The sequence below is a fragment of the Carcharodon carcharias genome, chromosome 21 (assembly GCF_017639515.1).
Source record: "Carcharodon carcharias isolate sCarCar2 chromosome 21, sCarCar2.pri, whole genome shotgun sequence".
Classification (NCBI taxonomy): Eukaryota; Metazoa; Chordata; class Chondrichthyes; order Lamniformes; family Lamnidae; genus Carcharodon; species Carcharodon carcharias.
In genome coordinates, this window is record NC_054487.1 from 43,369,338 (window position 1) to 43,383,326 (window position 13,989).

Consider the following 13,989-nt stretch of genomic DNA (forward strand, 5'->3'; position numbering starts at 1 on the left):
GAGAGAGTGAGAGAGTGCGTGCGTGAGAGTGTGAGAGAGTGCACGTGCGTGAGAGAGTGGCGAGAGTTTGTGCCTGAGAGAGTGGCGAGAGTACATGCTTGAGTGAGAAAGTGTGTGAGTGTGCATGTGTGAGAGAGTGAGAGTGTGCGAGCCTGAGAGAGTGCATGCGTTAGAGAGTAAGAAAGTGCGTGAGAGTGTGCGTGCGTGAATGTGAGTGTGCGTGCATGAAAGAGTGAGTGACTGCGTGCGTGAGAGAGTGCGTGTGTGAGAGAGTGCATGCGTGAGAGAGTGGCGAGAGTATGTGCCTGAGAGAGTGGCGAGAGTACGTGCGTGAGAGAGTGGCAAGAGTACGTGCCTGAGAGAGTGGCGAGAGTACATGCGTGAGTGAGAAAGTGTGTGAGGCAGTGCGTGCGTGAGAGTGAGAGAGTGCGTGCGTGAGAGAGTGAGAGAGTGCGTGCGTGAGAGAGTGAGAGTGCGTGCGTGAGAGATTGAGAGAGTGCGTGCGTGAGAGTGAGAGTGCTTGCATGAGAGTGAGAGAGTGCGTGTGTGAGAGAGTGAGAGAGTTTGTGCGTGAGAGAGTGAGACTTTTTCTGCGTGAGAGAGTGAGAGTGTGCGTACGTGAGAGTGAGAGTGCGTGCGTGAGAGATTGAGAGAGTGCGTGCCTGAGAGTGAGAGAGTGCGTGCGTGAGAGTGAGAGAGTGCTTGTGTGAGAGAGTGAGAGAGTTTGTGCGTGAGAGAGTGAGAGTGTGGGTATGTGAGAAGTGGGAGTGTGCGTACGTGAGAGAGTGAGAGCGAGTGCGTGAGAGTGTGAGAGAGTGCGTGCGTGAGAGTGTGAGAGAGTGCGTGCGTGAGAGAGTGAGAGACTGCGTGCGTGAGAGAGTGAGAGAGTTTGTGCTTGAGAGTGTAAGAGAGTGTGTGCGTGCATGCGTGCCTGAGAGATTGCTTGCGTGAGAGAGTGCTTGCGTGAGAGAGTGTGGGCGTGAGAGAGTGCGTGCATGTGAGAGTTGCCTGCATGAGAGAGTGAGAGAGTGCGTGCGTGAGTGAGAGAGTGAGAAAGTGTGTCAGAGGGTGCATGCGTGAGAGAGTGAGAGTGTGCGTTTGTGAGAGAGTGCGTGCCTTAGAGAGTGAGAGAGTGCGTGCGTGAGAGTGAGAGAGAGCGTGTGTAAGAGTGAGAGTGTTTGTGTGTGAGAGTGAGAGAGTTTGTGCTTGAGAGAGTGAGTGTTCATGCGTGAGAGAGTGAGAGTGTGCGTACGTAAGAGAGTGAGAGTGCACGTGCGTGAGAGTCTGAGAGAGTGCGTGCGTGAGAGAGTGAGAGAGTGCGTGCGTGAGAGTGAGAGAGTTTGTGTGTGAGAGAGTGAGAGAGTTTGTGCGTGAGAGAGTGAGAGTGTGCGTACGTGAGAGAGTGAGGGACTGCGTGCGTGAGAGTGAGAGTGTTTGTGCTTGAGAGTGTAAGAGAGTGTGTGCGTGCATGCGTGCCTGAGAGAGTGCTTGCGTGAGAGAGTGCTTGCGTGAGAGAGTGCTTGCGTGAGAGAGTGCTTGCGTGAGTGAGTGCTTGCGTGAGAGAGTGCGTGCGTGAGAGTGTGCATGCGTGAGAGAGTGCGTGCGTGTGAGAGTGCTTGCATGAGAGAGTGAGAGAGTGCGTGTGTGAGTGAGAGAGTGAGAAAGTGTGTGAGAGTGTGCATGCGTGAGAGAGTGAGAGCGTGCATGTGTGAGAGAGTGCGTGCATTATGGAGGAGAGAGTGCGTGCGTTAGAGAGTGAGAGAGTGCGTGCCTTAGAGAGTGAGAGAGTGCGTGCGTGAGAGTGAGAGAGAGCGTGCGTGAGAGTGAGAGTGTTTGTGTGTGAGAGAGTGAGAGAGTTTTTGCGTGAGAGAGTGAGAGAGTGCGTGCGTGAGATTGAGAGAATTTGTGCGTGAGAGAGTGAGAGAGTTTTTGCGTGAGAGAGTGAAAGTGTGCGTGCGTGAGAGAGTGAGAGAGTGCGTGCGTGAGAGTGTGAGAGAGTGTTTGCGTGAAAGTGAGAGAGTGCGTGCGTGAGATTGTGAGAGAGTGCACGTGCGTGAGAGAGTGGCGAGAGTTTGTGCTTGAGAAAGTGGCAAGAGTACGTGCCTGAGAGAGTGGCGAGAGTACATGCGTGAGTGAGAATGTGTGTGAGAGTGTGCGTGCGTGAGAGAGTAAGAATGTGCGTGAGAGTGTGCATGCGCGAATGTGAGAGTGCGTGCATGGGAGAGTGAGAGACTGCGTGCGTGAGAGAGTGCGTGCGTGAGAGAGTGGCAAGAGTACGTGCCTAAGAGAGTGGCGAGAGTACATGCGTGAGTGAGAAAGTGTGTGAGAGTGTGCGTGCGTGGGAGAATGAGAGTGTGCGTGCGTGAGAGGGTGACAGTGTGCGTGAGTGAGAGTGTGCCTGAGTGAGAGTGTGCCTGAGTGAGAGTGTGCGTGAGTGAGAGTGTGCGTGAGTGAGAGAGTGCCTGCGTGAGAGAGTGAAAGATTGCGTGCGTTAGAGAGTGAGAGAGTGCCTGCGTGAGAGAGTGAGAGAGTGCGTGCGTGAGAGAGTGAGAGAGTTTTTGCGTGAGAGGGTGAAAGTGTGCGTGCGTGAGAGAGTGAGAGAGTGCGTGCGTGAGAGTGTGAGAGAGTGTGTGCGTGAGAGTGAGAGAGTGCGTGCGTGAGATTGTGAGAGAGTGCACGTGCGTGAGAGAGTGGCGAGAGTTTGTGCTTGAGAAAGTGGCAAGAGTACGTGCCTGAGAGAGTGGCGAGAGTACATGCGTGAGTGAGAAAGTGTGTGAGAGTGTGCGTGCGTGGGAGAATGAGAGTGTGCGTGCGTGAGAGAGTGACAGTGTGCGTGAGTGAGAGTGTGCCTGAGTGAGAGTGTGCCTGAGTGAGAGTGTGCCTGAGTGAGAGTGTGCCTGAGTGAGAGTGTGCGTGAGTGAGAGTGTGCGTGAGTGAGAGAGTGCCTGCGTGAGAGAGTGAAAGATTGCGTGCGTTAGAGAGTGAGAGAGTGCCTGCGTGAGAGAGTGAGAGAGTGCGTGCGTGAGAGAGTGAGAGAGTGCGTGCGTGAGAGAGTGCGTGCGTGAGAGAGTGAGAGAGTGCGTGCGTGAGAGAGTGAGAGAGTGCGTGCGTGAGAGTGAGAGAATGCATGCGTGAGAGTGAGAGAGTGCGTGCGTGAGAGAGTGAGAGAGTTTGTGCGTGAGAGAGTGAGAGTTTTTCTGCGTGAGAGAGTGAGAGTGTGCGTACGTAAGTGAGTGAGAGTGCGTGCGTGAGAGTGTGAGAGAGTGCGTGCGTGAGAGAGTGAGAGAGGGCGTCCGTGAGAGAGTAAGAGAGTGTGTGCGTGCGTGCGTGCCTGAGAGACTGCTTGCTTGAGAGAGTGCTTGCTTGAGAGAGTGCATGCATGAGAGAGTGCGTGCGTGAGAGAATGCGTGCGTGAGAGAGTGCTAGCGTGAGAGAGTGCTTGCATGAGAGAGTGAGAGAGTGCGTGCGTGAGTGAGAGTGAGAAAGTGTGTGAGAGTGTGCATGCGTGAGAGAGTGTGTGTGCATGCGTGAGAGAGTACTTGCGTTAGAGAGTGAGAGAGTGCGTGCCTTAGAGAGTGAGAGAGTGCATGCGTGAGAGTGAGAGAGTTTGTGCGTGAGAGAGTGAGAGTGTTTGTGCGTGAGAGAGTGAGAGAGTGCACGTGCGTGAGAGAGTGGCGAGAGTTTGTGCATGAGAGAGTGGCAAGAGTACGTGCCTGACAGAGTGGCGAGATTACATGCGTGAGTGAGAAAGTGTGTGAGAGTGTGCGTGTGTGAGAGAGTGAGAGTGTGCGTGCGTGAGAGAGTGCGTGCGTGAGAGTGTAAGAAAGTGCGTGAGAGTGTGCGTGCGTGAATGTGAGCGTGCGTGCATGAGAGAGTGAGAGAGTGCGTGCGTGAGAGAGTGGAGAGAGTATGTGCGTGAGAGAGTGGCGAGAGTACATGCGTGAGAGAGTGGCAAGAGTACGTGCCTGAGAGAGTGGCGTGAGTACATGCGTGAGTGAGAAAGTGTGTGAGAGTGTCCGTGCATGGGAGAGTGAGAGGGTGCGTACGTGAGAGAGTGCTTGCATGAGAGAGTGATAGAGTGCGTGCGTGAGTGAGAGAGTGAGAAAGTGTGTGAGCGTGTGCATGCGTGAGAGAGTGAGAGTGTGCGTGCGTGAGAGAGAACCTGCGTTAGAGAGTGAGAGAGTGCGTGCATTCAAGAGTGAGAGAGTGCGTGCCTTAGAGAGTGAGAGAGTGCGTGCGTGAGAGTGAGAGAGTTTGTGTGTGAGAGAGTGAGAGTGTTTGTGTGTGAGAGAGTGAGAGAGTGCACGTGCGTGATAGAGTGGCGAGAGTTTGTGCGTGAGAGAGTGGCAAGAGTACGTGCCGGACAGAGTGGCGAGATTACATGCGTGAGTGAGAAAGTGTGTGAGAGTGTGCGTGCTTGAGAGAGTGAGAGTGTGCGTACGTGAGAGAGTGCGTGCGTGAGAGTGTAAGAAAGTGCGTGAGAGTGTGCGTGCGTGAATGTGAACGTGCGTGCATGAGAGAGTGAGAGGCTGCGTGCGTGAGAGAGTGCGTGTGTGAGAGAGAGCATGCGTGAGAGAGTGGCGAGAGTACGTGCGTGAGAGAGTGGCAAGAGTAGGTGCCTGAGAGAGTGGCGAGATTACATGCGTGAGTGAGAAAGTGTGTGAGATTGTGCGTGCGTGAGAGAGTGAGAGTGTGCGTGCGTGAGAGAGTGCGTGCGTGAGAGTGTAAGAAAGTGCGTGAGAGTGTGCGTGCGTGAATGTGAGCATGCGTGCATGAGAGAGTGAGAGACTGCGTGCGTGAGAGACTGCGTGCATGAGAGAGTGCGTGTGTGAGAGAGTGCGTGCGTGAGAGAGTGGCGAGAGTATGTGCATGAGAGAGTGGCGAGAGTACGTGCGTGAGAGAGTGGCAAGAGTACGTGCCTGAGAGAGTGGCGAGAGTACATGCGTGAGTGAGAAAGTGTGTGAGTGAGTGCTTGCGTGAGAGAGTGAGAGTGCGTGCGTGAGAGAGTGAGAGTGCGTGCGTGAGAGTGAGAGAGTGCGTACGTGAGAGTGAGAGAGTGCGTGCGTGAGAGTGAGACAGTGCGTGTGTTAGAGAGTGAGAGAGTTAGTGCGTGAGAGAGTGAGAGTGTGGGTATGTGAGAAAGTGAGAGTGTGCGTACGTGAGAGAGTGAGAGTGTGTGCGTCAGAGTGTGAGAGAGTGCGTGCGTGAGAGAGTGAGAGACTGCATGCGTGAGACAGTGAGAGAGTTTGTGCTTGAGAGTGTGTGCGTGTGTGTGTGCCTGAGAGAGCGCTTGCGTGAGAGAGTGCGTGCGTGAGAGAGTGCGTGCGTGTGAGAGTGCTTGCTTGAGAGAGTGAGAGAGTGCGTGCGTGAGTGAGAGACTGAGAAAGTGTGTGAGAGTGTGCATGCATGAGAGAGTGAGAGTGTGCGGGTGTGAGAGAGTGCGTGCATTAGAGAGTGAGAGAGTGCGTGTGTTAGAGAGTGAGAGAGTGCGTGCGTGAGAGTGAGAGAGAGCGTGCGTGAGAGTGAGAGTGTTTGTGTGTGAGAGAGTGGGAGAGTTTGTGCTTGAGAGAGTGAGAGTGTTCGTGCGTGAGAGAGTGAGAGTGTGCGTACGTAAGAGAGTGAGAGAGTGCATGCGTGAGAGTGAGAGAGTTTGTGTGTGAGAGAGTGAGAGAGTGCACGTGTGTGAGAGAGTGGCGAGAGTTTATGCTTGAGAAAGTGGCAAGAGTACGTGCCTGAGAGAGTGGCGAGAGTACATGCGTGAGTGAGAAAGTGTGTGAGAGTGTGCGTGCGTGAGAGAGTAAGAAAGTGCGTGATAGTGTGCATGCGTGAATGTGAGAGTGCGTGCATGAGAGAGTGAGAGACTGCGTGCGTGAGAGAGTGCGTGTGTGAGAGAGTGTGTGCGTGAGAGAGTGGCAAGAGTACGTGCCTGAGAGAGCGGCGAGAGTACATGCGTGAGTGAGAAAGTGTGTGAGAGTGTGCGTGCGTGGGAGAGTGAGAGTGTGCGTGCGTGAGAGAGTGAGAGTGTGCGTGAGTGAGAGTGTGCGTGAGTGAGAGTTTGCGTGAGTGAGAGAGTGCCTGCGTGAGAGAGTTAGAGAGTGCGTGCGTTAGAGAGTGAGAGAGTGCGTGCGTGAGAGAGTGAGAGTGCGTGCGTGAGAGAGTGCGTGCGTGAGAGAGTGAGAGAGTGCATGCGTGAGAGAGTGAGAGTGCGTGCGTGAGAGAGTGAGAGTGCGTGCGTGAGAGAGTGCGTGCGTGAGAGAGTGAGAGAGTGCATGCGTGAGAGAGTGAGAGTGCGTGCGTGAGAGAGTGAGAGAATTTGTGCGTGAGAGAGTGAGAGTTTTTCTGCGTGAGAGAGTGAGAGTGTGCGTACGTGAGAGAGTGAGAGTGTGCGTACGTAAGTGAGTTAGAGTGCGTGCGTGAGAGTGTGAGAGAGTGCGTGAGAGAGTGAGAGAGGGCGTGCGTGAGAGAGTAAGAGAGTGTGTGCGTGCGTGCGTGCCTGAGAGAGAGCTTGCGTGATAGAGTGCTTGCTTGAGAGAGTGCATGTGTGAGAGAGTGCGTGCGTGAGAGAGTGCGTGCGTGAGAGAGTGCTTGCGTGAGAGAGTGCTTGCATGAGAGAATGAGAGAGTGCGTGCGTGAGTGAGAGAGTGAGGAAGTGTGTGAGAGTGTGCATGCGTGAGAGAGTGAGAGTGTGCATGCGTGAGAGAGTACTTGCGTTAGAGAGTGAGAGAGTAAGTGCGTTCGAGAGTGAGAGAGTGCATGCGTGAGAGTGAGAGAGTTTGTGTGTGAGAGTGAGAGTGTTTGTGCGTGAGAGAGTGAGAGAGTGCACGTGCGTGAGAGAGTGGCGAGAGTTTGTGCGTGAGAGAGTGGCCAGAGTACGAGCCTGACAGAGTGGCGAGATTACATGCGTGAGTGAGAAAGTGTGTGAGAGTGTGCGTGCGTGAGAGAGTGTGAGTGTGCGTGCGTGAGAGAGTGCGTGCGTGAGAGTGTAATAAAGTGTGTGAGAGTGAGCGTGCGTGAATGTGAGCGTGCGTGCATGAGAGAGTGAGAGACTGCATGCGTGAGAGAGGGCGTGCGTGAGAGAGTGGCGAGAGTACGTGCGTGAGAGAGTGGCGAGAGTACGTGCGTGAGAGAGTGGCAAGAGTACGTGCCTGAGAGAGTGGCGAGAGTAAATGCGTGAGTGAGAAAGTGTGTGAGAGTGTGCATGCGTGAGAGAGTGAGAGTGTGTGTGAATGAGAGAGTGGGAGTGTGCGTGAGTGAGAGTGTGCATGAGAGAGTGAGAGAGTGCGTGCGTGAGAGTGTGAGAGAGTGCGTGCGTTAGAGAGAGAGAGTGCGTGCGTGAGAGAGTGAGAGAGTGCGTGCGTGAGAGAGTGAGAGAGTGCGTGCATGAGAGAGTGAGAGAGTGCGTGCCTTAGAGAGTGAGAGAGTGCGTGCGTGAGAGAGTAAGAGAGTGCGTGCGTGAGAGTGTGAGAGAGTGCGTGAGAGTGTGAGAGAGTGCGTGCGTGAGATAGTGAGAGTGCGTACATGAGAGTGAGAGAGTGCTTGCGTGAGAGAGTGCTTGCGTGAGAGAGTGCGTGCGTGAGAGAGTGCGTGCATGTGAGAGTGCTTGCATGAGACAGTGAGAGAGTGCGTGCGTGAGTGAGTGAGTGAGAAAGTGTGTGAGAGTGTGCATGCGTGAGAGAGTGAGAGTGTGCGTGTGTGAGAGAGTGCGTGCATTAGAGAGTGAGAGAGTGCGTGCGTTAGAGAGTGAGAGAGTGCATGCCTTAGAGAGTGAGAGAGTGCGTGTTTGAGAGAGTGAGAGAGTGCACGTGTGTGAGAGAGTCGCTAGAGTTTGTGCTTGAGAAAGTGGCCAGAGTACGTGCCTGAGAGAGTGGCGAGAGTACATGCGTGAGTGAGAAAGTGTGTGAGAGTGTGCGTGCGTGAGAGAGTAAGAAAGTGCGTGAGAGAGTGTGTGTGTCAGAGAGTGCGTGCGTGAGAGAGTGGCACGAGTACGTGCCTGAGAGAGTGGCGAGAGTACATGCGTGAGTGAGAAAGTGTGTGAGAGTGTGTGTGCGTGGGAGAGTGCGAGTGTGCGTGCGTGAGAGAGTGAGAGTGTGCGTGAGTGAGAGTGTGCGTGAGTGAGAGTGTGCGTGAGTGAGAGAGTGCCTGCGTGAGAGAGTGAGAGAGTGAGTGCGTGAGAGAGTGAGAGAGTGCGTGCGTGAGAGAGCGAGAGAGGGCGTGCGTGAGAGAGTAAGAGAGTGTGTGCGTGCGTGCCTGAGAGAGAGCTTGCATGATAGCGTGCGTGCGTGAGAGAGTGCGTGCGTGAGAGAGTGCGTGCGTGAGAGAGTGCGAGAGTGCCTGCATGAGAGAGTGAGAGTGCGTGCGTGAGAGAGTGAGAGTGCGTGCGTGAGATAGTGCGTGCGTGAGAGAGTGCGTGCGTGAGAGAGTGAGAGAGTGCATGCGTGAGAGAGTGAGAGAGTGCATGCGTGAGAGAGTGAGAGAGTGCATGCGTGAGAGTGAGAGAGTGCGTGCTTGAGAGTGAGAGTGCGTTCCTGAGAGAGTGCGTGCGTGTGAGAGTGAGAGAGTGCGTGCGTGAGAGAGTGAGAGAGTGCGTGCGTGAGAGTGAGAGAGTGCATGCGTGAGAGTGAGAGAGTGCATGCGTGAGAGTGAGAGAGTGTGTGCGTGAGAAAGTGAGAGAGTTTGTGCGTGAGAGAATGAGAGTTTTTCTGCGTGAGAGAGTGAGAGTGTGCGTATGTGAGAGAGTGAGAGTGTGCGTACGTAAGTGAGTGAGAGTGCGTGCATGAGAGTGTGAGAGAGTGTGTGCGTGAGAGAGTGAGAGAGGGCGTGCGTGAGAGAGTAAGAGAGTGTGTGCGTGCGTGCGTGCCTGAGAGAGAGCTTGCGTGAGAGAGTGCATGCGTGAGTGAGAGGGTGAGAAAGTGTGTGAGAGTGTGCATGCGTGAGAGAGTGAGTGTGCGTGCGTGAGAGAGTACTTGCGTTAGAGAGTGAGAGAGTGCGTGCGTTCGAGAGTGAGAGAGTGCTTGCATTAGAGAGTGAGAGAGTGCGTGCGTGAGAGTGAGAGAGTTTGTGTGTGAGAGAGTGAGAGTGTTTGTGCGTGAGAGAGTGAGAGAGTGCGTGCGTGAGAGAGTGAGAGAGTGCATGCGTGAGAGAGTTCGTGCGTGAGATAGTGCGTGCGTGAGAGAGTGCCTGCATGACAGAGTGCGTGCATGAGAGACTGCTTGCATGAGAGAGTGAGAGAGTGCGTGCGTGAGTGAGTGAGAAAGTGTGCGAGAGTGTGCATGCCTTAGAGAGTGAGAGAGTGCGTGCGTGAGAGAGTGAGAGAGTGCGTGCGTGAGAGTGAGAGAGTTTGTGTGCGAGAGAGTGAGAGAGTTTGTGCGTGAGAGTGTGAGAGTGTGCATGCGTGAGAGAGTAAGAGTGCGTGCGTGAGAGTGTGAGAGAGTGCGTGCATGAGAGTGAGAGAGTGCGTGCGTGAGAGTGTGAGAGAGTGCACGTGCGTGAGAGAGTGGCGAGAGTTTGTGCCTGAGAGAGTGGCGAGAGTACATGCTTGAGTGAGAAAGTGTGTGAGAGTGTGCATGCGTGAGAGAGTGAGAGTGTGCGAGCCTGAGAGAGTGCATGCGTTAGAGAGTAAGAAAGTGCGTGAGAGTGTGCGTGCGTGAATGTGAGTGTGCGTGCATGAGAGAGTGAGTGACTGCGTGCGTGAGAGAGTGCGTGTGTGAGAGAGTGCATGCGTGAGAGAGTGGCGAGAGTATGTGCCTGAGAGAGTGGCGAGAGTACGTGCGTGAGAGAGTGGCAAGAGTACGTGCCTGAGAGAGTGGCGAGAGTACATGCGTGAGTGAGAAAGTGTGTGAGGCAGTGTGTGCGTGAGAGTGAGAGAGTGCGTGCGTGAGAGAGTGAGAGAGTGCGTGCGTGAGAGAGTGAGTGCGTGCGTGAGAGATTGAGAGAGTGCGTGCGTGAGAGTGAGAGAGTGCTTGCGTGAGAGTGAGAGAGTGCTTGCGTGAGAGTGAGAGAGTGCGTGTGTGAGAGAGTGAGAGAGTTTGTGCGTGAGAGAGTGAGACTTTTTCTGCATGAGAGAGTGAGAGTGTGCGTACGTGAGAGTGAGAGTGCGTGCGTGAGAGATTGAGAGAGTGCGTGCCTGAGAGTGAGAGAGTGCGTGCGTGAGAGTGAGAGAGTGCTTGTGTGAGAGAGTGAGAGAGTTTGTGCGTGAGAGAGTGAGAGTGTGGGTATGTGAGAAAGTGGGAGTGTGCGTACGTGAGAGAGTGAGAGCGAGTGCGTGAGAGTGTGAGAGAGTGCGTGCGTGAGAGTGTGAGAGAGTGCGTGCGTGAGAGAGTGAGAGACTGCGTGCGTGAGAGAGTGAGAGAATTTGTGCTTGAGAGTGTAAGAGAGTGTGTGCGTGCATGCGTGCCTGAGAGATTGCTTGCGTGAGAGAGTGCTTGCGTGAGAGAGTGTGGGCGTGAGAGAGTGCGTGCGTGTGAGAGTTGCCTGCATGAGAGAGTGAGAGAGTGCGTGCGTGAGTGAGAGAGTGAGAAAGTGTGTCAGAGGGTGCATGCGTGAGAGAGTGAGAGTGTGCGTTTGTGAGAGAGTGCGTGCATTAGAGATTGAGGGATTGCGTGCCTTAGAGAGTGAGAGAGTGCGTGCGTGAGAGTGAGAGAGAGCGTGTGTAAGAGTGAGAGTGTTTGTGTGTGAGAGTGAGAGAGTTTGTGCTTGAGAGAGTGAGAGTGTTCATGCGTGAGAGAGTGAGAGTGTGCGTACGTAAGAGAGTGAGAGTGCACGTGCGTGAGAGTCTGAGAGAGTGCGTGCGTGAGAGAGTGAGAGAGTGCGTGCGTGAGAGTGAGAGAGTTTGTGTGTGAGAGAGTGAGAGAGTTTGTGCGTGAGAGAGTGAGAGTGTGGGTATGTGAGAAAGTGAGAGTGTGCGTACGTGAGAGAGTGAGAGACTGCGTGCGTGAGAGAGTGAGAGTGTTTGTGCTTGAGAGTGTAAGAGAGTGTGTGCGTGCATGCCTGCCTGAGAGAGTGCTTGCGTGAGAGAGTGCTTGCGTGAGTGAGTGCGTGCGTGAGAGAGTGCGTGCGTGAGAGTGTGCATGCGTGAGAGAGTGCGTGCGTGTGAGAGTGCTTGCATGAGAGAGTGAGAGAGTGCGTGTGTGAGTGAGAGAGTGAGAAAGTGTGTGAGAGTGTGCATGCGTGAGAGAGTGAGAGCGTGCATGTGTGAGAGAGTGCGTGCATTATGGAGGAGAGAGTGCGTGCGTTAGAGAGTGAGAGAGTGCGTGCCTTAGAGAGTGAGAGAGTGCGTGCGTGAGAGTGAGAGAGAGCGTGCGTGAGAGTGAGAGTGTTTGTGTGTGAGAGAGTGAGAGAGTTTTTGCTTGAGAGAGTGAGAGGTTTTGTGCGTGAGAGAGTGAGAGAGTGCGTGCGTGAGATTGAGAGAATTTGTGCGTGAGAGAGTGAGAGAGTTTTTGCGTGAGAGAGTGAAAGTGTGCGTGCGTGAGAGAGTGAGAGAGTGCGTGCGTGAGAGTGTGAGAGAGTGTGTGCGTGAGAGTGAGAGAGTGCGTGCGTGAGATTGTGAGAGAGTGCACGTGCGTGAGAGAGTGGCGAGAGTTTGTGCTTGAGAAAGTGGCAAGAGTACGTGCCTGAGAGAGTGGCGAGAGTACATGCGTGAGTGAGAAAGTGTGTGAGAGTGTGCGTGCGTGAGAGAGTAAGAATGTGCGTGAGAGTGTGCATGCGCGAATGTGAGAGTGCGTGCATGGGAGAGTGAGAGACTGCGTGCGTGAGAGAGTGCGTGCGTGAGAGAGTGGCAAGAGTACGTGCCTAAGAGAGTGGCGAGAGTACATGTGTGAGTGAGAAAGTGTGTGAGAGTGTGCGTGCGTGGGAGAATGAGAGTGTGCGTGCGTGAGAGAGTGACAGTGTGCGTGAGTGAGAGTGTGCCTGAGTGAGAGTGTGCGTGAGTGAGAGAGTGCCTGCGTGAGAGAGTGAAAGATTGCGTGCGTTAGAGAGTGAGAGAGTGCCTGCGTGAGAGAGTGAGAGAGTGCGTGCGTGAGAGAGTGAGAGAGTGCGTGCGTGAGAGAGTGCGTGCGTGAGAGAGTGAGAGAGTGCGTGCGTGAGAGAGTGAGAGAGTGCGTGCGTGAGAGAGTGAGAGTTTTTCTGCGTGAGAGAGTGAGAGTGTGCGTACGTAAGTGAGTGAGAGTGCGTGCGTGAGAGTGTGAGAGAGTGCGTGCGTGAGAGAGTGAGAGAGGGCGTCCGTGAGAGAGTAAGAGAGTGTGTGCGTGCGTGCGTGCCTGAGAGACTGCTTGCTTGAGAGAGTGCTTGCTTGAGAGAGTGCATGCATGAGAGAGTGCGTGCGTGAGAGAATGCGTGCATGAGAGAGTGCTAGCGTGAGAGAGTGCTTGCATGAGAGAGTGAGAGAGTGCGTGCGTGAGTGAGAGTGAGAAAGTGTGTGAGAGTGTGCATGCGTGAGAGAGTGAGTGTGCGTGCGTGAGAGAGTACTTGCGTTAGAGAGTGAGAGAGTGCGTGCCTTAGAGAGTGAGAGAGTGCGTGCGTGAGAGTGAGAGAGTTTGTGTGTGAGAGAGTGAGAGTGTTTGTGCGTGAGAGAGTGAGAGAGTGCACATGCGTGAGAGAGTGGCGAGAGTTTGTGCATGAGAGAGTGGCAAGAGTACGTGCCTGACAGAGTGGCGAGATTACATGCGTGAGTGAGAAAGTGTGTGAGAGTGTGCGTGTGTGAGAGAGTGAGAGTGTGCGTGCGTGAGAGAGTGCGTGCGTGAGAGTGTAAGAAAGTGCGTGAGAGTGTGCGTGCGTGAATGTGAGCGTGCGTGCATGAGAGAGTGAGAGACTGTGTGCGTGAGAGAGTGCGTGTGTGAGAGAGTGCGTGCGTGAGAGAGTGGCGAGAGTATGTGCGTGAGAGAGTGGCGAGAGTACATGCGTGAGAGAGTGGCAAGAGTACGTGCCTGAGAGAGTGGCGTGAGTACATGCGTGAGTGAGAAAGTGTGTGAGAATGTGCGTGCGTGGGAGAGTGAGAGGGTGCGTACGTGAGAGAGTGCTTGCATGAGAGAGTGATAGAGTGCGTGCGTGAGTGAGAGAGTGAGAAAGTGTGTGAGCGTGTGCATGCGTGAGAGAGTGAGAGTGTGCGTGCGTGAGAGAGAACCTGCGTTAGAGAGTGAGAGAGTGCGTGCATTCAAGAGTGAGAGAGTGCGTGCCTTAGAGAGTGAGAGAGTGCGTGCGTGAGAGTGAGAGAGTTTGTGTGTGAGAGAGTGAGAGTGTTTGTGTGTGAGAGAGTGAGAGAGTGCACGTGCGTGAGAGAGTGGCGAGAGTTTGTGCGTGAGAGAGTGGCAAGAGTACGTGCCGGACAGAGTGGCGAGATTACATGCGTGAGTGAGAAAGTGTGTGAGAGTGTGCGTGCTTGAGAGAGTGAGAGTGTGCGTACGTGAGAGAGTGCGTGCGTGAGAGTGTAAGAAAGTGCGTGAGAGTGTGCGTGCGTGAATGTGAACGTGCGTGCATGAGAGAGTGAGAGGCTGCGTGCGTGAGAGAGTGCGTGTGTGAGAGAGAGCATGCGTGAGAGAGTGGCGAGAGTACGTGCGTGAGAGAGTGGCAAGAGTACGTGCCTGAGAGAGTGGCGAGATTACATGCGTGAGTGAGAAAGTGTGTGAGATTGTGCGTGCGTGAGAGAGTGAGAGTGTGCGTGCGTGAGAGAGTGCGTGCGTGAGAGTGTAAGAAAGTGCGTGAGAGTGTGCGTGCGTGAATGTGAGCATGCGTGCATGAGAGAGTGAGAGACTGCGTGCGTGAGAGACTGCGTGCGTGAGAGAGTGCGTGTGTGAGAGAGTGCGTGCGTGAGAGAGTGGCGAGAGTATGTGCATGAGAGAGTGGCGAGAGTATGTGCGTGAGAGAGTGGCGAGAGTACGTGCGTGAGAGAGTGGCAAGAGTACGTGCCTGAGAGAGTGGCGAGAGTACATGCGTGAGTGAGAAAGTGTGTGAGTGAGTGCTTGTGTGAGAGAGTGAGAGTGCGTGCGTGAGAGAGTG

The 13,989-nt window shown here is 54.4% G+C and overlaps 1 protein-coding gene across 1 annotated transcript in view; it reads left to right on the top strand.

The window, feature by feature from the left end:
- The window catches only part of LOC121293146 (synapsin-3-like), a 998,055-nt gene that overhangs the window by 74,451 nt on the left and 909,615 nt on the right, over positions 1–13,989 (top strand). The window lies entirely within an intron of this gene.